Genomic DNA, 21,352 nt, shown 5'->3' on the forward strand with positions numbered 1-21,352 from the left:
TTACTGAGGTTTCTCATCCTTTCTTAAAATTAAAATGCTAAACTAATTAAAACCAAAGGTACTTTAAGAAACAGTTTGCTTCCAAACAGATTTTTAATATATGCCAAGCTGAGTGGGAGCCTAGAGCTATTTTCTTTTTCTTTTCTTTTCTTTCTTTCTTTCTTTCTTTCTTTCTTTCTTTCTTTCTTTCTTTCTTTCTTTCGGGTCAGAAATGTATTAAAAGTGGAATTTTGAATATTGTCCTAATGGCTCCCTCTAACTCCACAGAACCAACATGGCAATGGTGTTGATTCACCAACAGCAGAAGTTGGAACCAGGTTTGTTTCTCAGCAGCACTGACCCAACAGTCAAAAATGTAAGTCATTTCTTCTTCCTGCATCACTAGGGCAGTGCCCTGCCTCCACTGCGCAGCTGCGATGTTCCCTTGCACAGGTTAGTGAGTCCCTGAGAGATCTACTCCCAGGCTGTTGCCCCCCTTCCCCCTCTTCTGGAGGTTTCTGTTTGTACTTCATTCGTGTGTGACCCTTGGATGCTTGGATGTTTTGAGTATGTCAAACTTGGGCCCTTGTTCAAAGTTTTGTTTTTTGTTTTTATTTTTGTTTTTGTAGTTTCAATCGTTTCTGGCACGTTCTTGCTATAAACTGTCACATAGCTTTTCCTTTCTCACTATTCTGGATCTAGACCACCCTGTGAACCAGAATTCTGGGCTAGGTCTGCATTGCTCCCTGATTACAGCTTGAGTTTACTTTTCTGTCAGTTGACTCTCCAACTAGAATGCTAGCATCCCAAGGGTAAAGATTGCTTCTGCCTGCTCAGCTCTGTGACACTGCCTAACACTGGCCAAAAAGAGGAAAGTGCTTTTAGCATCTGCAGTGACAAGAAATGTTGCCAGAAAGGCTGGCCCAGAAAAAGACAAAAGGTGTTTTAGAGAAGTTGCTGGTACCTCATTGTGAGACCTTGAAGACATTTAGATAAAAGGATGTGGGCAGGATGTGGGCAACACAGAATACGCTCAGCTAATCTCTGGATCAAAGAGAGAAAAAGAGAAAGAATGATGACATTAAAATAACACAGTTGATCACAGTAAGGGTGCAGCAAGTGCCCCACGATAGGAAGTGAAGGCTGAGGGGTTTTTCAAGATGAATCATCTTTTTCTTTTCCCCTCTGCCTTTCTTTTGTAGGTCCAATTTGTTTTCTTTCTAGGTTTAGAAATATTCAAGAAATGCTTGTTAAGGAGTTGTTAGGGAGTCCCAGTATTCTCTCCTCTCTTCTGCATTGATAATATTGACCCATGGGGCGGGGCGGGCAGTGGGGTTGGGGGGTGGTCACAAACATGGGTACCTAGTTCATCTACAAGCTTGCAATCTCTCTGATGCAACTTCACCTCCATTTACACTGGCTTTCTCTGTTGAAGAGCTTCTGGTACCCAAGAGTTTATCTGAAGATAAGCTGATGGCCTTTCCCTCCTGTGGAACCTGCTGGATACTAGGCAGTGTCTTAGCTACTTCTCTAGTTGCTGTGATCCACCATCAGGAATCAGAGAGACCCTAGCATAGGGAATGGTGCCACCCACAGAGAACAACTCTTCTCACATCAATGAACTCAATTAAGATAATACTCCACAGGTATTCAAAAAGGTTTACCACGCAGGTATTTCTAGATCTCACCAAGGTAGCAATTGAGATTAGTCATCACAACCAGGGAAATGTTCATCTTAAGGTATTGGCAAAATGCTTTGATCATATTGTTTATATTTTAGGGTTTTGAGTGCTCTCTATCCTCTTATGACTAAATAGCTTCATATTTATTCTGAAATCAAACTAGTTTTGCTAGTTTATAAAGAAAGTCTAAGCCATCAACAGGCAGCACATGTGGACATAAAGTGTGTTGAAATAGGGTTTGACAATAGGCCAGGTATTGTGGCATACACCTATAATCCCAGTACTTGGGAGGCTGAGGTGCAAGGATTGTGAGTTTAAGGCAACCTAGCTACATAATGAGAGTCAGACCTTGGTTTACAAAATTGGAGGCATGGACAGGATGTATGGTAGAGGACTGGCAAATAGAAAGGTTCAATATAGTATCTGTTATCACTACCACCACAACTACCATCACCACTATCATATCATCACCACCACCACCACCATGACCATTCCCTTATAATGTTTCATTAGCCTTGTGAGACCATAGAAATCGTTATAATTTCCCTCTACTGTGGTTCTAATGTAACTGAGAGAGAAGTCAATTTAAATCAGATATTCTATTCAGCTACATATGCATATATTCTCTATATAATATCTGCCTTTAGCAGACAATTCTACAAATGTGTTGTGAAGGATTCTGCATCCCAGGACCATGTAGAACCTTAAGGCCACATGGTGACTCCAGCCCTGGAGGAGGTTAGCCCTGTCCAAAGATGTTATTGAAAGACCCCCGAAGGGAGACCCTCACTCAAGCCTCGGGATGGCGCGCACCCAAAGACACACAAACAACCGTCTTGATGTAAATGCATGAGGTAGTTTATTGGCAGAGCTCCGGGTCGACACGTATCTCACACAGAAGACAGAGGGGTCGACCCAGAAGCCCAGGGGTTTGGGGTTTATATGGCAAAGGTCGGGGGGAGCGGGAAGTTTTGGTGCGGCCACACACGATTGGTTGTTTCAAACATTTGAACATCAGCAAATTGCGTAGGCAGATCTGGGGTAAGATCAGACTTAATCACACGGAACATTCCTTGGTTCCTGTTCTTCTCGGAACCCAAGGGTAGATGTTTATCTGAGCTAACGACACATCTGGTTAAACTCAAACCTGGAACATTGTGTGTGGGCCTCAAGGGGGGATTAAGCAAACACCATAAGATTGGATGAGGGGTCTTGGCTCATTACTCACTCAACCATGCCCGGTACCTGTTTTTCTCAGGAATTTGTCCTTGTGTACCCTCCCTATCTTTTATGGCCAGCCGGTCCCTGGAACACTCAATAGGCCTCTGTCTCTTAGCTCCGCATTCTTTGTGACTTATCATCTGGGACCTTGGGCTAGCATACCTGCCGACCTGCACTTATGAGTTAGAGAGCTGAGAGTTCTGCTGTTCTGGTTGCTTTAATGCTAACTAAAAATTTTCCCTTTCATTATGTCCATGCTCTGACAGTTCATTATGCTTCTGGGATTTTAAAGCTATAGATTCTTATTGAAGCTCAAGTGTGATAACCCTGTTCACTCTTGACAACACTTTTGGGAAGAGGAATAGTGACCAAAGAAAGAACTTACTGGAATATGATACAAGGAACATTTCCTTAGTGTTCACCTTTGAGCACCTAAGGCAGCAAGCCAGGAGAACCGGAACAATCCATTTCAGGGAAATAGCTTGATCTAGGAGAGACACACAGAGTTTGGGATGGTTGTCTACATTAAAGTCCTCACCAGTCTCAGTCAGCTTGTCAACCTTCATTCTATCTTCCATGGGTTGGTGGATGGTTTCTGGGGATGGCGGGAATGCTGACACCTGTAGTGTCCTTTTTCTCAATTACTCAAGGTGACACTAGATCAGCTGAGCTCTCCAATGTGATGAGTTTAGGGAGTTACCCCTAGGTACTGGCTTTTGTTTTACAGAGCCACACCTAGACCCTGCATGGTGTCTTGTTCTTCACCTTGTCCATCCTCACAGGGTATTCATTTTGTCTGCCAGATGCTTGGCTTAGCATTGAGCCTTTTCCTCTCCTTTCTTAGTGCCCCAATGGCTCTATTCTATGCCATTTTCATTTTTACTATGGCATTAACAGTCCCCATGGGACTGGGGAGATGGCCCAGTCAGTAATTCTCTTATTTTGTAGATGCGAAGACCTGAGTTCAATCTCAGAACTAGTGTAAGACTACCAGGTGCAGTGGTGTGTGCCTGTAATCACAGTTCTGGGAGGGCAGAGTCAGGAGGGCTCCTGGGGCTTGTACACCAGCCGGTCTAGCCTAATAGGAGAGACGCTGTCTCAAAGGAAGTAGATGGTATTTCTGTTCCTGAGTATGACACCTGAGATGACCACCAGCTTCCATACATTCACACATCTACATGTATGTGTGCCTGTACACGTGTGCACACACCCCACATGAGTATGCATATGTATCTCTCCCATCGGAATTTCTCAGAATTTAAGTGTACAAGGACCCCGAGACCAAAACTTTTGAGTACTTCTGACCCATGTTATCAGATTTAGGCCTGGCTGGTGTGGGGGTGAAGAGTTACTACTCTTTTACAAGCAGATTCAATGTGTTTTCTTTGTGCAAATTCTCTATTTCTGTTTTGGAGAGAAACAGAGCAATGGTTAGCCATACAGGCTAACAATGGTGTCATACTTCATGCCTTCCAGTTGTGGGGACAGTTGCCAGCATGGCTGTCACCTTGCAGCATGAGGCACTGTGTTCACAAATCTAGTAGGCAAGGCTTGGCCTTCCAGGAAGGGATGCACAGAGGTGATGGGGCATGCAGATGGTCGTGGTTTGCAGCCTGTCATGATGACTGCTGGGCACATTCTGAGCAGATAACTATCTAAGGCCCCACTGCCTACAGCTAAACTTGTAGCCACGCCTTTGGCTGGACCCAAGTTGGGTTCGCGGTCTCAGTCTAACTGCCTGTCTAACCCTCAGCTTATCTTTGAAGTGGACACTTTCTGTTTATGGCCCCTGAAAGTTGGTATCTCCATACATAGGACTCTCCGCTGTGTATTTGTCACTTAGGCTTTGAGGCCACCCAAGCTGTCAGAAGACCATTTCACTCTTGGCTCCATTCACAGCTTCTTAATTCTGTTGAATACATGACACAGTTTTCTTACTTTCAATTAATTATAAATATGGAAGGATAAGTGAACATTTTTGATAATTTTGTGAATTAGAAATTCAGAGTTGAAACTATCCATTGCACTAGCCAGTGGGAAATTTTATATCCTGTTAGTTTATTCTGAATTTTCCAAATCACTTTTAGGGCTTGAAGATTTATTTGACTATAGATTTCTACCTAAAACAGTTCCACAGTTCCATGAAAGGATGAGTACAGAAAGTCTGTTTCTAGGGCTTGTCATCCATGTGTGTGTGTGTTGTGTGTGTGTGTGTTGGTATAATCATGCTTTTATGGAGGTCAAATGTGTGTGTGTGTTGGTATAATCATGCTTTTATGGAGGTCAAAGATCAATATCATATATTTTTCTCCAGCATAGCAGTTCTCAACCTTCTTACTGCCGTGAGCCTTTAAGACAATTCCTCATGGTATTGTTGATCTCCTCCCCGCAACTATAAAAGTATTTCATTGCTACTTAATAGCAATAATTTTGCTACTGTTATAGATTGTAATGTAAATATCTGATATGCAGGATATCCAATATACAACCCTCTGTGAAAAGGTCATTAGAACCCCTAAGGGTTTGCAACCTCCAGGCTAAAAACCAGTGCTCTAAGCCTGTCCACCTGGGTTTTTGAGACAAGCTTTCTTTTAGATTATCTGTCTGGAGAGAGTCCTTGGATGTGCATGTCTGGGTGAGATCCCCAGTGTTTGGGTTACAGATGTGTGCTGCTGTCCTTGACCTTTATGTTGCTGGGGATCCACACTCAGGCCTTCTTTCTTTCATAGCACTTTGTTCATGGAGCCATCGCCGTAGGCCCCTATCATCACCTCTCTAAGCATCATTTGCAGGGAGTAGCCTTGTCTAATAAATATATTATTCTTGTTTTCCTTTGTATTCCCATGAAAATAAAGATAACAATTGCACAACTGTGCACAACTCTCTCTCTGTGTGTGTGTGTGTATGTCAACATTCAGCTTTACTTTAGATTGAAAGTAGAATTCAAAGCATGCAAGAGAATCAGGCAGTGCCGTCTCTCCTATGTAAAGTACTTTACCAAGAATCCAGTCAGTCTTCAGTGAAGAGCTGTGAGGTAAAGAAGCTTCTCTCACTTTATAGATGAGGCTTGAGAGCGTCACACAGCTATTGTCTTAGAAGAGAAAAGCCCACTGTGTAGTCTTCATCTTAAACTCTGGATCAAGGGCTGAAGTGATGGCTCAGTCGGTAAAGCACTTGCCTTGCAAGCCTAAGGACCTGAGTTCGACCCCCAGAACCCATGTAAAAGCACCTATAATGCTAAGGATGAAGAAACGGTACGCAGAGACAGGGAGAGCCTTCGAGCTGGCCAGCTAGCCTGGCTTACTTGGTGAGGCTCCAGGCAAATGAGAGAACTTAAACAAAAAGCAGGAGGCTTCTTGAAAATACTTCTGGCCTCTACACACATGGGTACAAAGGGGCATATGCATACCTGGACACACATGCATCTATGCATGCACACACACACACAAAAGCACACACATGTGTACATATGCTTGTGTACACAAACATTTATGCACAGACACAGAACCCATGATCACAGCTATACAGTGCCATGGTAGACTATCTACTTCCTGTACAGAGAAGCTAGCAGATCATGGGTCACCTGGTGGATCATGGAGCCCATGTGGGTCAAGGTCACCCAGAAGATCGTCATGCATGTCTGGAGACAGACAACTAGATACTTACTGTCTGTATGGCATCCACAGCAGATGAGCTGGGATATTTATTACATTTGGTATATATTCTACCCACATGCACTGTACTCTTCCCTTCCCATTTCTGAGATTAAAATTGCTGCAGGGAGAGAAAGATTGCATCAAGGCAGATTGGGTGGAGATGTGATGATGACGAAAGGCCCCCTGGGTGGAGAACACTGGGTAAAGTGTGTCCCAGCTGGTGATGCTTCCCTTCCATGGTCACTGGCTCCATAAAAATGCTGTCCAGAGTCCTGCCTGGCCCTGCCCCACATTCCTAGATGTAGTAATGTTATGGCAGTGGGTGAGGGTGATCACATAGAACTCAGCGTTCAAATAAGAGGTAGGGTGATCTTTCCATTGAATCCTCTTCTTTTTTAAAAAATATTTTTTTTCTTGTTGGTTTATTTTGTTTTCTTTTAATGTTTTAGTTTTTAAATTAATTTATTCAGATTACAACTAAATTGTTATCCCATCACTTGTATCCTCCCGTTCCTCTCTCTTTCCCGCTTTTACCCTATTCACTTCCTCTAGGTCTATGACTGAGGGGGACCTCCTCCCCTACTATATGGTCTTAGGCTATCAAGTCTCATCTTGGTAGCCTGCTTATTCTTTCTTTGAGTGCCACCAGGCCTCCCCACCATGGGGAAGTGGTCAAATATGGGGCACCAGAGTTCATGTCAGAGTCAGTCCCCATTCTCCACATAATTGTGGAGAACGTCCTATCCATTGGCTAGATCAGAGTAGGGGTAAAAATATTTTTAACTTTTTTCTACATATACATTTATATTATTGCACATATATAAAAATAAACTACATACAGCAAGAAGAGCCATGAAACAATCAGGAATTATATTAATGTTTTATTCATAGTGTTTTGGCTATTTGTATTTTGCAACCTTGAAGAAAACATCTTTCCTATCTTGGTGAGTCTAAAATTCTGAATGTAATCCAGTATCTATGTCTCATCTCTATCAACTTAAAACATCTATCTAGACCTAAAAACATCTTAACCACTAAACAACTAAGCTTAATTGTAAAACTAAACTATTTGGTCTTCAACCCCTTCAGAGACTTGAGAAGGAATAAAATTAATTACTTGAGTAAACAGGAAGTACAGGCTAGCAGCGTCCAGAGTGAAAAAAAAAATGACAGAGACAGTTTGCTGTCTGAACAGTCACCCAAAACTCTCTATAACACTGAAGCATCATCTTCAGCCTTCTGGCCCAGTATATCTGACAGATATATTTGTGAGGCAGGAACTATTGAGGACTTGCTTACCCTGTCTTGGCAGAGTTTAGCCATCGACTCTGCCTGCATCCAAGCTTGCCTATTTTTAGGCAGAATTCTCTCTGTAGCTGAAACAAGGACATTTTGCCCAGTGGCTGGTTTGCCACATTTGATGCCATCTCCACAAGGAGGGTCTTTGATATTCATCATCTTCTTTGAGGTAGGCTGGGTGGTGCCAGGAGTTCACCTGTCTTATTGTCAAAGAATCCTTAACACAATAAAAACATCTTTAAATGCCATGTTCTGTAGGACTCTGAGGCTTTTGAAGACCTTATCTAACAGGTAACTTATATTGCTAATCCCACTACATGGGAATAGCTCTGAGACTGGCTGAGACATGCATGTGTATGCATAGACAATGCTTCTTGTTGGTTACAGAATCCCTGTGAGTTAGGATTAGGTGCTATTCTTTGTATAGCATGAATGAAGATTTACAGATGTCTTTTTTCTGCTCATACAAAAAGCAGAGAACTAGCCTTAATTGTCCTGTGCACCCTGCACATCTCATACATTTATAATTTTAGGACTGTAAATATTTGTGAGAAATGATGTATTTTCAGAACAAAAGAACCAGACACTGAAGCTGTATCAGACCTGACAGGATTCATTCATTCCTCTCAGCATGCTGGATGCTGACATCCTGCATCCTTCATGTTCCAGCACCAAGTGCTTTAGTTGCTGTTACTCATCAGAACAGGACAGCTCCCAAGAAAGCTTCAAAGAAAGCTGTTGATGCCAGTTGGTCCAGAATTTCAGACTGTCACACACAGGACTTCTATTAAGCCTGGAATTTTTCAATGTTTAGAAACTGGACCACAAATACTATTCCTAGCTTGTTTAAGTATTTTCCCCAATTTTATTTGTGCCCCTACAAAGGTATTATTTGTCCCACATCAGCTGGAATGATGCCCCATATCCCTTAAGGGGGGTTTAGTAGGTGTTTTGTTGCTTTCTTGAGCTATAGATGTTTATTATCATTGGGAGTTGGTTATAAGTTACTATTGGTTTTATGCGGAGAGAAAATGAGGTTGGACTCAGGGATGTCTCCTTTTTTGTTTATTTTTCTTTCTTAGGTTTGGGGATAGGAGTTGAAAAAAAGAAGGGGGGAATAGAAATATATAGGGATGGTAGGACAAAAAGTAAATTATTGAGTCTACTACTCAACTTAAGGCCTTAATTGTTGCTCACAAGGTTGTTTTTAATTCATTGTATAGAATTTTGCATATTGATGCAAAATAAGCTTAATTTTGATATATTGGTATAGAATTCAAATTTAAGATTATTTTTCATGCACATTATATATATTTCTACTCTAATATGAAGTACTGTACCCAGACAACTCAAGTAGAATACAAGTTTTACCTCCAATCCTTTGAAAGTGCCATTGCAGGCAGTTTAGGATAGTACATTATACAAGTTAATCATTAGTTGATCAAATCATGGTCATGTCAATTACTAGTTTATTTTTATCACAAGAATATACACCCTAGGTGTAACAGATAGATATAATTCTATAGATAAATAAGGTAAAATAATTAGATAAGGTCTTCAGAAACCTCTTCTACTTGGGGGGTGGGTGGAAGAATCTTGCTGTCGCTGAAAAATTTCTTGATCTTTTTCTTTATAACAATATATATAATAACAATATATATATAATGTTTCAATAAATTTTTTTTGCTGTACAAACCAAGAGTGATAACCATGGAACAGACTTGCTTGGGGGCATGTGGTGAGATGGTCCAGGAGAGTGGGTGTGGGCAAGGATGGGATGTTGTGGGCGAGCAGGGGTGTTAGATTTGGGTGTGGGGAGAAGTACTTGAACAGCTGGGGCCACCTTTTCTGGCATCATCACTTCATGGCCACAGATGTTCCTCCATGGTTTGCAGCCAACTCAGTTCCGGATGCATCATTCACAGACTATCCTGATTCTAAGGCACATGGTGGCCTGCCTGTCCCCTGGCCAAGGCCTCAGCTGTCCAGGGCATTGATGACAACTGCATTGCCACAATCTATCCTGCTTTGCACTGTGGCTGGAGTGCTAGCGAGGGTTGTTTTCTGTGTGCCTTTCATTCCTGCCAAGAGTAAGTAACTTACTCTTTTTCAATCTGCGAACCTTGGTCAAGTGCAGATGACACTACCGTGATGCTATCTATACTGAGGTGTAGAATTCGTACCATGTGTGGGTACATCCTGTGCCTGCACTCTACAGTTATTTCAAAGCTCTCTCATGACAATCCTCTGATGCAGAAGCATCCTCATTACAGACAGGGAAACTAGGGTCCACAGAGATTAAGAAACTCACATCTGTGCACCTGCACACACAAAAACACACTCCTTGATCACACAGGCATATATATACACACATACCCAATACACACACACACACACACACACACCATATACATGTACGCACACTTAAGCCAAAGGCAGCTGTTTTGCACACATATTAATATGCACACACGAACATGTATGTACATGCATGTACCCAAAATGTCCTTGGGAATGGCAAGGTTTTACACCTGCCTGCTGTCTTTCTCCCTTTCATGGAATTGAGTTTTTTTCTAAAGCCTCATCAAAGGAGGAACCTGAAAGGTCATCCAAAGATCCCTGGGTGGGAGGGGGCTGATTGTTAGACAGAGCTAGGTTCACAAGCGTCAGGGACAAGGCTTAGATTATTATTGCATTTCTGTAAGTTCTAGAAGACTGATTGGCACCACTGTCACTCAGGTTCAGGCTCTGCCCCCAAAATTTGTGTACATTTCCCAGAATGTCATAAGGTAGAATATGAGAGGCCAGCTCTCCCAAGGCAGGATTTGAACATGGAAATTTCCAGAATCCTTTGCAAAGCCCGGCACCATGTGTGAGCCAGGCTTTTTGGCAGTTTTAACCTGATCAAATTGCCTGTCCGTGGTTTGGACAACAGGAACAAACAGTTGAGCCTCTGGCCTGGGAGCAGGTGTGCAGGACCTCTGGGCTTTAGGGTGGGTCAGGGAGAGCTTCCAAGTGCAGAGCAGTGACTGACCCCTGTAGGGGCATTGCATGGCTGGTAGCCAGCTTCTCAAGCCTGTCTGGAAGGGAGGAACTCTGTGGACAGCAGAGCCCAGGCTCAGGGGCAGTTGGAGGGGCCGTGGGAATGGCCCAGCTGTGTTAGCACACCTGCCTTAAGCTCCCAGCTGTTTGCTTCACAACAAGGCTGCTGTCAGTAATTGCCAAATGTTCACACTTCCCGCCCACTCCCCAGGCATTGTTGCAGTTGCTGGCACCCACTACAGGATTTAGCTACTTTATTTTATTTATTAGTATTTTAAAAAGAGACACCAGAATCCCATGCCTGGGAAGGAGCCAAGCTAGCCTGGTGCTGAGTGCGGAAATATTCCATCTCCCTTCTGTGCCCAGGATTATTTTTGTTTTCTTCGATACACAACCTAGATACAGCCACAGTAAGGAAACTGGTTGATTTTTGAAACCCAAACTCCCTTCCTGTTTATCAGTGGGCAGTTTTTCTTTCTTTCTTTCTTTCTTTCTTTCTTTCTTTCTTTCTTTCTTTCTTTCTTTCTTTCTTTTATTTATTTATTTTTCCTACCACTGTCACTCTGGGTGCTGGGCTATCTCCGTAGATAGTGGTTGATCCATCCTTTTTATTTTTTCTCTCCTGTTTTATGGTAGTGGGGATTGCTAGGACCTTGTATATCTGAAGCAAGCATTCTTCCACTGAGCCATATCCATAGCCCTCTTTTTACATCATTAAAAATAAATAATTTTAACAACCCATTAACACTGACTGTGTGAGCCATATATGTCTGGGTGTGGGCCATCCACTGCAGTGTGGTTGACTTACTCGGGGCCACGCCTTTAAAGAAAATTGATTCTTCCTTCCTCAGAAGCCGTCAACTGTCTATAGCTCCTCAGTCAGGGGTGGGGCATTGTGAACCTCTTTCCATTCCGTGTTAGAGTGTTGACTGGATGGATCCTGTGTAGGGTAAACACAGCTGTCATGAGTTCATGAGTGTAGCCGCGCCATGTCCAGAGAGCACTGTTTTGCACCAGCTCCCCTTGACTTCTGGCTCTTGCCATCTTTTTGCCTTCTCTTCTGTCTCTCTTCTCATGGCCTGAGCCTTGGGGGGAGGGGGGGGGAATGTGATATAGATGGCTCCTTTATGGCCGGGTGCTCTAAAGCCGCTTATTCTCTGAACTTTGACTAGTTGTGAGTTTCTGCATTAGCCACCATCCACTGTACAAAGAAACTCCTCTGCTGAGATCTGAGAGCTGCACTAAGTTACAGGTAGAGCGAGAGAGAGAGACGAACTTAGACAGCAGTTTGGTGCAGTATCCATTTAGCAGAATTGTGGGCTCATCCCTGGCGCCCGTCAGTTCCCCGCCCATGGGTTCTTGGTAAGATCTTCAGTACTAGGCACGTGTTTCCTTCTTTGTGGACCTTAAATCCAATTAGGAAGTGGCTGCTTACCCCCATAACACTCATGCCACGGTTGCACGCACGCACCTGTCCTGTCTTACTGGTCATTATTGCCATTCACAGGCACCATAGCTGGGAAGTCTGTTGGTTACCTTCCCCCACCGGGTGTCTAAGAGAGCTAGCTCTCAGGGTGAAAGCTTCCTGTTCAGCACCAACTTGGTTTCTATATGTCTTATCACCCATGAGTGTGGTATCTTCAGTGACAGAATCTTACCGTCATGTTCTGGTGGGTAGCCAAGAGTAATATCAATAGTCTATATTGTTTTATGAGTCTTTCGGTACCTTGATCAACAACTGGAGGGCAGGTATCCCACACCTAGTACTGACCTTTATATTTAGCAACCTATGACTTCTAAGGTGAGCATAATCCCCTGTATGGGGTAAGTGTAATCCAATCCCCCATCTGTCTTCGTATATATAAAACATTGGATTTCCATATGGCTTTTTCATAGATCCTTATAGTTAGTTATGAATTCTCTGGCAAGACCTCTCTAAATTGCCTAGGCTGGCTTTGAACTCACTCTGTGACCTAAGCAGGCCTTGAGCCTCCAGATTAGCTGTGATTCCAAGCCTGGGATAACATATAGTGCTCTATTTTATTTTTTATTTAGTGTGTGTTCCTGAAACTGTGCCACAGGAAGTGGCTGTTATCTCTTGGAGGCAAGAGTAACTAACTACTGTATACTATTATACTAGAATCGACACTGACCATGACTAAGGAGGGACTAGGTGTTATTTTTCTCTTTGCGGTAACAGCGTATTTGGCAATGGGGGGAAACATAGGAAGCATTTATCCAGTTTGAGGGCATATTTTGGCTCACAGTTTGAGGGCATAGCGTATAACAGTAAGGAAGTCAGAGCAGCAGAAGTACGAGACGGTGGGTCATATTGCAACTACAATCAGGAAGCAGAGAGAAATGAACGTTTTTATTGTCAGCTCACGTCTCCTAGTCAGTCCTGGGCTCCAGGTGTTGCCCATATGTAGGGTATCATCCCATATTAATTAGCCCAATCTAGAAACTCCTCCATAGACATGCACAGAGGTTTGTTTCCATGGTGATTAACTACCCCAGATGTAGAGGTGGGCTTTGATCTCTCAGCTGGGTCCATGTGGAAATCCTGGCCTGTCTCCTAAGGCATCTTCATCTCCCTGGGCTTCTTGTGGCATCATTATCCTGTCACGGGCTGTGTACAGGCCAGGTCCCCTGTATGTACAGACTCCGGGCACTTGACTCTGGAATGGTGGGTTCATTGGCCTGTCCTGTGTCTTTTTTCATGAAGTCAGAGGCTTAGGATGCATTACTTCATTGCTGGTCTTCCCGAGCCAGCCAGCATAGGCTCTCTTCTCCTCTCTCCTCTCCTCTCCTTTCTTCTCCTCTCCTCTCCTCTTCTCTCCTCTCCTCTCTTCCTTTCACTTCCCTTCCCTTCCCACACCTCCCTCCCTCCATCTTTCTTTCTTTCTTTCTTTCTTTCTTTCTTTCTTTCTTTCTTTCTTTCTTTTCTTTGTGGCTGAGATCACTGAATGGTCTTCAGAAGTATCTCTTCAAAATGGAGCAAGAAGAACATTCAAAGACCTGGTCTGCCTCCCTTAGTGTGAAGCAGAAGACATGCTTTCAGGCTCTGGGTGAGCTCTCCCTGTTCTTCCGCAGGGACTGTAGGATTCTTCCACCTAGCCCAGCCTCCTTCTACCCTCAAGATAGATTAGCATTAGCCGGGCGTGGTGGCGCACGCCTTTAATCCCAGCACTCCGGAGCCAGAGGTAGGTGGATTGCTGTGAGTTCAAGGCCAGCCTGGTCTACAAAGCAGGTCCAGGACAGCCAAGGCTACACAGAGAAACCCTGTCTCAAAAAACAAACAAACAACAAACAAACAAACTAGATTAGCACACAGGACTGGACTGGACACCCATCTCATAGGTGAGTAGACTGATGTGGGGGGCTTGGCTGAGCCTGTTCACGCACATTCAAGGTCTCATCCTCAGCCATGTGTGTAATAGGAGACAGAGAAGGCCATGCACCCCCACCTGTCCATCTGCAATCCATAGCTCTCTTCCCTAGAAGGAGTGACCTATGACACATTGTGACGTGGGAGGAACTATCTCACACAGCACTATATGCTAATCTGATTTGAGGATGGAAGGAGGCTGGGGTTGATGGCGGAGTCCAACAGCTGCTGCAGAAGATCAAGGAGAGCTCAGACCCTTGGCCTAACAGCTGTCAAGAGTGTGGACAGCCTAGTCGCTACAGCTACTCTGGGTCTGAAGCTTGGGGTGTCCTAGGAGCTTTGGTTCTTAGACAGATTGCCTCACCCAGATGCCCAGATTTACAAATTAAACTGACCTTGCTGCTTGGCCTGGTGTGTGCACATGGCTGGCACATGGTGTGTGACTTCCAGGGGTGTCAAGTAGCTTGCATCCCACACGGTCTGAAGCTCTTCACCATGTTGCCCAGGCCTCACTCTTCTAGAGATGAGGTTCTTATCAGCATAGCACCTGGCAGCCCCGTGGCCTCTTTACCCTATGCAGAGAAGAGTGGACCCTCACTTGCCACCCTCTCAGTCCTTGCCATCTCGCTATCCCTCAATACCTTTACATTAAATCTCTGTTGTCAAAGTGGAAGACTTAGCACCAATTCACACATAAGTTTGAAAATTATAAACAAATCAGAACAATCAGAAAAGGGAACGTTCAGTCATCCTTTTCCTTTTGCAATTGAAACGAGACACGGAATTTTGTTTTCTCCCTAAGTTCAGATGCCATAATCCCCAATGCTGACACAAACACAAGTAAATTCTACTTTCCTTTAAGCAGAAGTGGGACAACAATACACGATTTGATTTGTGGATCTTTTAGTAGTTGGGCTATCTGTTAACTAATAAAGATTCTGAGTACTTCAGCAAGCATGGTCTGAGTTCAGTGTTCCAGCCTTAAGATGATAATAGACCAGGAATTATACTTATTTTATAGGCTGTGAATTCTTGGGATCACATGCACTGCATGGGCCATTTTTTTTTTTTTTCTTCCTTCTTGATCAGTGTAATGTCTAGAATGTGGGAAGAGCTACAGGGTATTTATGTGAATGAGAGATTGACTTGCCAAGTGCATTATGAAAACACTGAAGCACATACAAAACAGCAAGCATTATACCCAAGGCCACTTGGTGGTAGTAACCTAATTTTAATGAAAGGGGCGAACATTTAGTAGCCAAGAATCAAACCTCAGAAGGTTTTGTTATCCTAAGGGGAATCAGTGATGAGCTAGAATAGTTAAATAATTCTGCCGCTGTATCAGTCTGTATTGCCCGGATACTGCTGTGTAACAAGCAATTTTGAATTCTCAGTGGCTTGTGATAAATACTTAATGCTTCTCGGTGATAGATCTGGGGTTGAAGTTGTGCTGTTTCTATTAGGTGTGAGTGGACTTGGATCCAGGCCTGGGTGGGAGTTCAGTTTGCTTCAGTGATCTTCTGCTAGGGCCTATACTAAAGAGGAAGTGGCTCACTCTTATAATGCAGAGTCACAGGAGTACAGAGGACAAGCCAGCTACAAGGGCACAGTTTCAATACTCATCCCACTTTCTCCTCACACCTCATTGTCTAGGATGAGCCAGTGCCTGATCCCACCCTCACTGAAAACAAATATTCTCTGTTCCAAAGGGATGGGTTATGGCTGTTTGCTAAGCAGTAATTGAATTTCAATGCCAGTCTGAAGGGGATTTAATGGAATGGATTCCGAGCTCTTTCTTGATTCTCTACTGCTCTCTAGCACCCCAAAGGGAACAAAGCCCTGTCGTCAGGGTTGTAGTCACTCCCTGATTTGGATTCAGAGCTGGGCTGGAGCCATTATTTGAGCTGTGGGCTTAGCTATTTTGTATCCACACATCCCTGATGGTCTTGGAAAATATAATGTTTTCCAACAGCTGTAAAGACAAGAGATCTCATGTTACCAGCTATACATAATATCCATGAAATTACACTGAATAATGTAATGGACTGTTATACTGTCATTAACACATTTTGAATACCTAATTTGAAAGGTTAATGCAATTGACAAACATGACCACTCTGGGGCTCATCAATACCACTTAATGATGAAGCTCTAGTTTTTCAGTTATAGAATCAACAGAACTGGGAAGACTTCATGTCTGGAACTGCATATTTTTTTTAACCATAAATTAAGAGGCTCTGCACAATGTTTGCTATAATTTGGAGTGTGGGGTTAGAAAGCCTTTTACACAGCAGCTTCATGCAGCAACAATAATTAATATGAAGAATTGCTATGATTTGACATGGTATGTTTTAGCTTTTCTGAGAAGATTAAACTTGGTGAGGGAAAATGTGTTTCCACCAGATAGATTGGGATGATAAAGACCGAAGACAACTTCCCTGGATCTGTGGTACTTCTTGGCATACAGTGTTCCCATAAAGAGTCTATGGTTTTACATTAAACTAGGGACACAGAGTGCTAAGAAGAGTGCTCAGTTGGTGAAATATTTGCCATATGTCTTAGTTATCCTTCTATTGCTGTGAAGAGACACTATGACCAAGACAACTTATAAAAGAAACATTTAATTGGGATCTCAATTACAGTTTTAGAGAGTGAGTCTTTGGCTACCATGGTGGGAAGCAGGGAAGCAGCCAGCCAGGTAGGCATGGTGCTGGAGAAATTATACAGGCAGATACAGTTATATTTAGGAATACATATAGATACATGCAGGTATAACAGTTAATGAAAATAGAGGCCATGAATTTGAAAGAGACAAAGGAGGAGTGTATCAGAGGATTTGGAAGGAAAAAAAGGAAGTGAAAAATGCTATAATTATAATATCAAAAATAAGAATAAAAAAGTTCTAAAAGGAGTAGTAGATGAGAGTTTATATCTTATCCACAAGCATAAGGAAGAGAGAGACAGAGACAGAGAGAGACAGAGACAGAGAGAGACAGAGGGAGACAGAGACAGAGAGAGACAGAGACAGAGAGAGACAGAGACAGAGAGAGACAGACAGAGACAGAGAGAGACACACACAGAGACAGACAGACAGACAGACAGACAGACAGACAGACAGACAGAGTATTCAGAATGGCCTGGGCTTTTAAAACCTCATGGCCCACCCCCAGTGACACAGCTCCTCTAACACGATCACACTTCCTAATCTTTCCCAAATAGTTCCCCCATCGAAGGCCAAACATTCACATATATGGGCTTATAGGGGCCACTTTCATTCAAATCATCATACCATACAATCACAAGTATCTGAGCTTGAGCCTTAAATCCCCGACACTTATATAAAAAGCGCGTGGGATAGCACTGTGTATACAACCCCAGCACTGGGGAAGCGGAGGAGAGCCATACTTTCTATGTTCCATGGCTTCTCTATCATCAGGTTTCCAAACGCCATGGCTTTTTGCTAGCCACTTTGTACTGACCATCACTTTTGTTCAAGTCACCACATTTGCGTTTATCAAATTAGCAAAGGGTAGTTATGGAAAAGCTGAAAATAAAGAAGACAATATGAAAGTAAGACCTCCCATATTCTTGAAATTCAGTCATCATAAGTAGCATGCTAGTTATGTCATTCAGTTGATTAGAGGAAAAGAACCAGTAAACAACAACAACAACAACAACAACAACAACAACACACATATTATTATTTAATTGACTTATATAATGGGGACAAGTAGTCCCACAGTGGCTTTTGACACACTAGAGAAGCAAAGGACCCAGAAGTTGCTCAGACCAAGGCATTGGAAGTCACAGAACCAGAACAACCAATGATGTAAACCCAGTCCATGGCTGAAGAACAGGGGTCTCCCTAGAGAGTTCCTGGGGGCATCCTTCATAGAAAGCCTATAGAAGTTGACTTCTGAGGTCCATAAGAAATGGAATAAGCCACAGACATAACCATCTGGGAAGAGTAGAGTTTACCTGTGTTCCCTTCTTTCTTTCTCTATTTATTTTGTTTTTCCTGGGGCTCTGACTTACTGGGTGGTACTGTTCACATCGAAGGAGAGTTTTTTCCTATTGGTTGCTTTCTTACTTACTCATTGATGACCTTGTAAATGACCCCATAGTCATATTCCAAGCTGTACTCTATGCACTCAGGATTCTCTGCGTGCAATCACATTGACAATCAGGTTAAGTATCACATTGTCTTTCCTCTGTGTTTATATGTCTGTTCCACAGACAGTCATGTGTCACCTAGTGATGGGTAGACACTCTGAGAAATGCATCACTAGGCAGTTTTGTCACTGTGTGAACATCATAGGACATACAACCATACAACCAACATGACTACAGTGTCACCCAGGCAGCACAGTTTATGGGGGATGTTAACACAGTTGTGTCTATTTTTATGGACAAGAACAACAGAGGCTCATAAAGAATATATGGTGTACCAAGGTTATATGAACTGTGAGTAAGCACTCTCCATGGACTCTAACTCCAAACACCCACACAGTGCGATAGAAACTGTCAATATGGAGATTCATCAGGATGCAATTCCGTTCTGGGGTTTATTGCAGAAAAATGATCTGGTCTTTAGCAATTCAAAGATACTTTCATGTCCCCCCCCCTTAAGGATGAAAAAAAGTCATACAACCATAATTGGCCTCTGTTTTACCGCGGGGAGGGGGGAGCAATGTTATACCGAGAAATATCTTCAATAAACTAACTACGTGATGTTAATAGGGACAAATTGATGAAATCATGAGACTTCTGAAGCCACAGCTTTCAAAGTCAGTGTGTGAGATCAGTGGGATGTCTGGGTCTTGGCTTACCCCTCCAGTCTCACTTGTGTGGGGAGGCTCTTTTAAAGCTATTTTATATAAACTTCCATCCTGTAAATCTCTTGGAGATTCTACTGTGTAGTTCTGAGGAGGGTTCTAAGATCCCTTTGTTATAGGTGTCTTGGGTGAGGGGTAGTCATCTAGGGTACCTCCGAGTTTGCTCTGTGAGATGGACAAAAGAAAAAAATGCGGGTTCTTTAGACAAATGCTACATGTGAGCTTGCAGAGCCCTAGTCGTCCTCACATCTGTAAATCTAGATGACCAAGGTTATGTCTCAGAGTTGTAAAAGGGTTAAATGAGACAGCAGACAGAAGTCTCTAGGGAGGAGGAAATGCTTCCTTCTAAATGTGGATGAATTCCTAAGGATTCGCTGTTCATCACTATATCATATTATTATCCAATTTATTCACCACAGTGATGAACTCAGTTTGAATGACAAAGAGTCATCACCCACATTTGTTGACATGATATTTGGGATCAGCTAAAGGTGATCCAGTACCTTAAGGACTGACCCTGTCTCCTCCACAGAAAGCCACATCCCTGTGTGATGACCTGGGCTCTCTTCCTATGTCTGGGAGGCCTCAGGTGTCCCTCTGGTGAGCTACCTTATCCAGAACATCTCATTGTCTGAAAAAATATCTTCATTTTATTCCCTGGTCTTAATTTTTTTTTCTCCATATAGGCTGTGAGGTTTTAGTAGCATCCCCTTTCTCATTTTTCAAAAATCTTCCAATTCATTATGGAGGAAACATTTTAGCAACAAAATCTGAGTGAGGAGGTGGGTGTGCCCTGTCACACAATCTGATCAGGACTTAGGGATCTGAGTAGTGAGAAGGGGCAGCATTATAGAATCCAAGCATCCAGGGACAAGCAAATCACCACTGTTAAATCCATCCTTCTCGCTAAAGTGTTTTTAGCGGACCACAGGGAAGTGTGTGTGTGTGTGTGTGTGTGTGTGTGTGTGTGTGTGTGTGTGTGGTGGTTGGGTGATTATCAGATAGTAATCCTCAAACGACATGCCAAAGCTAGTTCATTCAGCACCAGCGCAAGGACAGTTCCAGCGTGGCAAGGCAGCTTGAGATGCTGCTCTGGCTAAAGGTGGAACAATGAGGAAGGCTGCCTGGAGCTCAAGGCTGCACCTCAGGCAAGTTCCAGAGCCCTGGGTATGTCTGTCAAATGGTGTACGTGTTACTGGAACTACAGGGGTCTCCAGAATGCCAAGATAGCAGTGATGGCGCATGAGGTCTCTATAGGGTAAGGGTGCTGTTCCTCTGGTTGGTGTTCTTTCGGTTCTCAGGCATGGCCCACTGATCTAGTCCAAGCCAGTCCAGCATGGCAGTCTCTCCTCTGCTCCCTCCTTCCAGCAAGTCTCCTGTGACTTGTAGTTTTGTCCTTTGTCTTCGTTCTTTAAATCTGTCCTTACTAATACTGTGTGGATTAGACAGGCTCGCCTCTGACCTAAGAAGATATCCCTCTGAAGTTTATCTCTGGTTTTGGTGTTGCTTCATGCAAACAAAGCTTTGTCCTGGGATCCATAGATCAGATGTGAGAGATGGGGGCAAACAGCAGTCATGAGATGCTTCCTGGTTCTAAGCAAGATGCAGGTAGGGGAGATCAAGCAGCTTTGCCTGTGGCTCCTGCTGTGAGGGACCATCTGTCATTGTCAGGTGATCAGAAGCACACCACTCACTAGGCGTGTGATGGTCATCTCAGGTGGTGTGTGGATGGCACATTTCCCCTCTTTCTGGAGGCTTTTGGCATCCAGTCAGGGAGCCCAAGCCTTGTAAGCCTCACTTCCAGCAACTACATGTAGTAATGGGCACCCTGGATGGTTGGACATAGGCAGAGTGCCCAGAGCAATGCCAGACCCATGGATGTATTCAGTCAGTGTCAGTCATCACCTGTGTTACAGCGTTGCTAATGTTACTGCTGCAACCACTCTCCTCCTCTTGCTCTATTGATATGACTTAGTTTAGGCTCTTGCTGGTCCTGGGTACACAAGTATCTCTGTGCCTCCTCCTTTTCTGTGGTTCTGCCCCATGAGGTGCTTCCAAAGAAAGATCTCTTTCCCACTGCCTTGCTTTCACCAACCCCCTCACTGCCTCCCTGAGCACCCTATTCTGCCTCACTATGTTCTGGGGAGGGCCTCAGCCTAAGCTTAAAGCCCATGTTGAAGGAATCTCTTGTGTAGTGTGTGGATATAACATCTGTCAATTAAAAAAAAAAACCCTATAGTCTATGGCCGAGGC

At 43.5% G+C, this 21,352-nt stretch overlaps 1 long non-coding RNA gene across 1 annotated transcript in view; it reads left to right on the forward strand.

The window, feature by feature from the left end:
* The window catches only part of LOC127187893 (uncharacterized), a 91,134-nt gene that overhangs the window by 30,740 nt on the left and 39,042 nt on the right, over positions 1 to 21,352 (forward strand). The window contains exon 2 of the long non-coding RNA XR_007830508.1: positions 268 to 355. This is a non-coding gene — a long non-coding RNA (uncharacterized LOC127187893). The remainder of the gene's footprint in view (positions 1 to 267; positions 356 to 21,352) is intronic.

The sequence above is a fragment of the Acomys russatus genome, chromosome 1 (assembly GCF_903995435.1).
Source record: "Acomys russatus chromosome 1, mAcoRus1.1, whole genome shotgun sequence".
Lineage (NCBI taxonomy): Eukaryota > Metazoa > Chordata > Mammalia > Rodentia > Muridae > Acomys > Acomys russatus.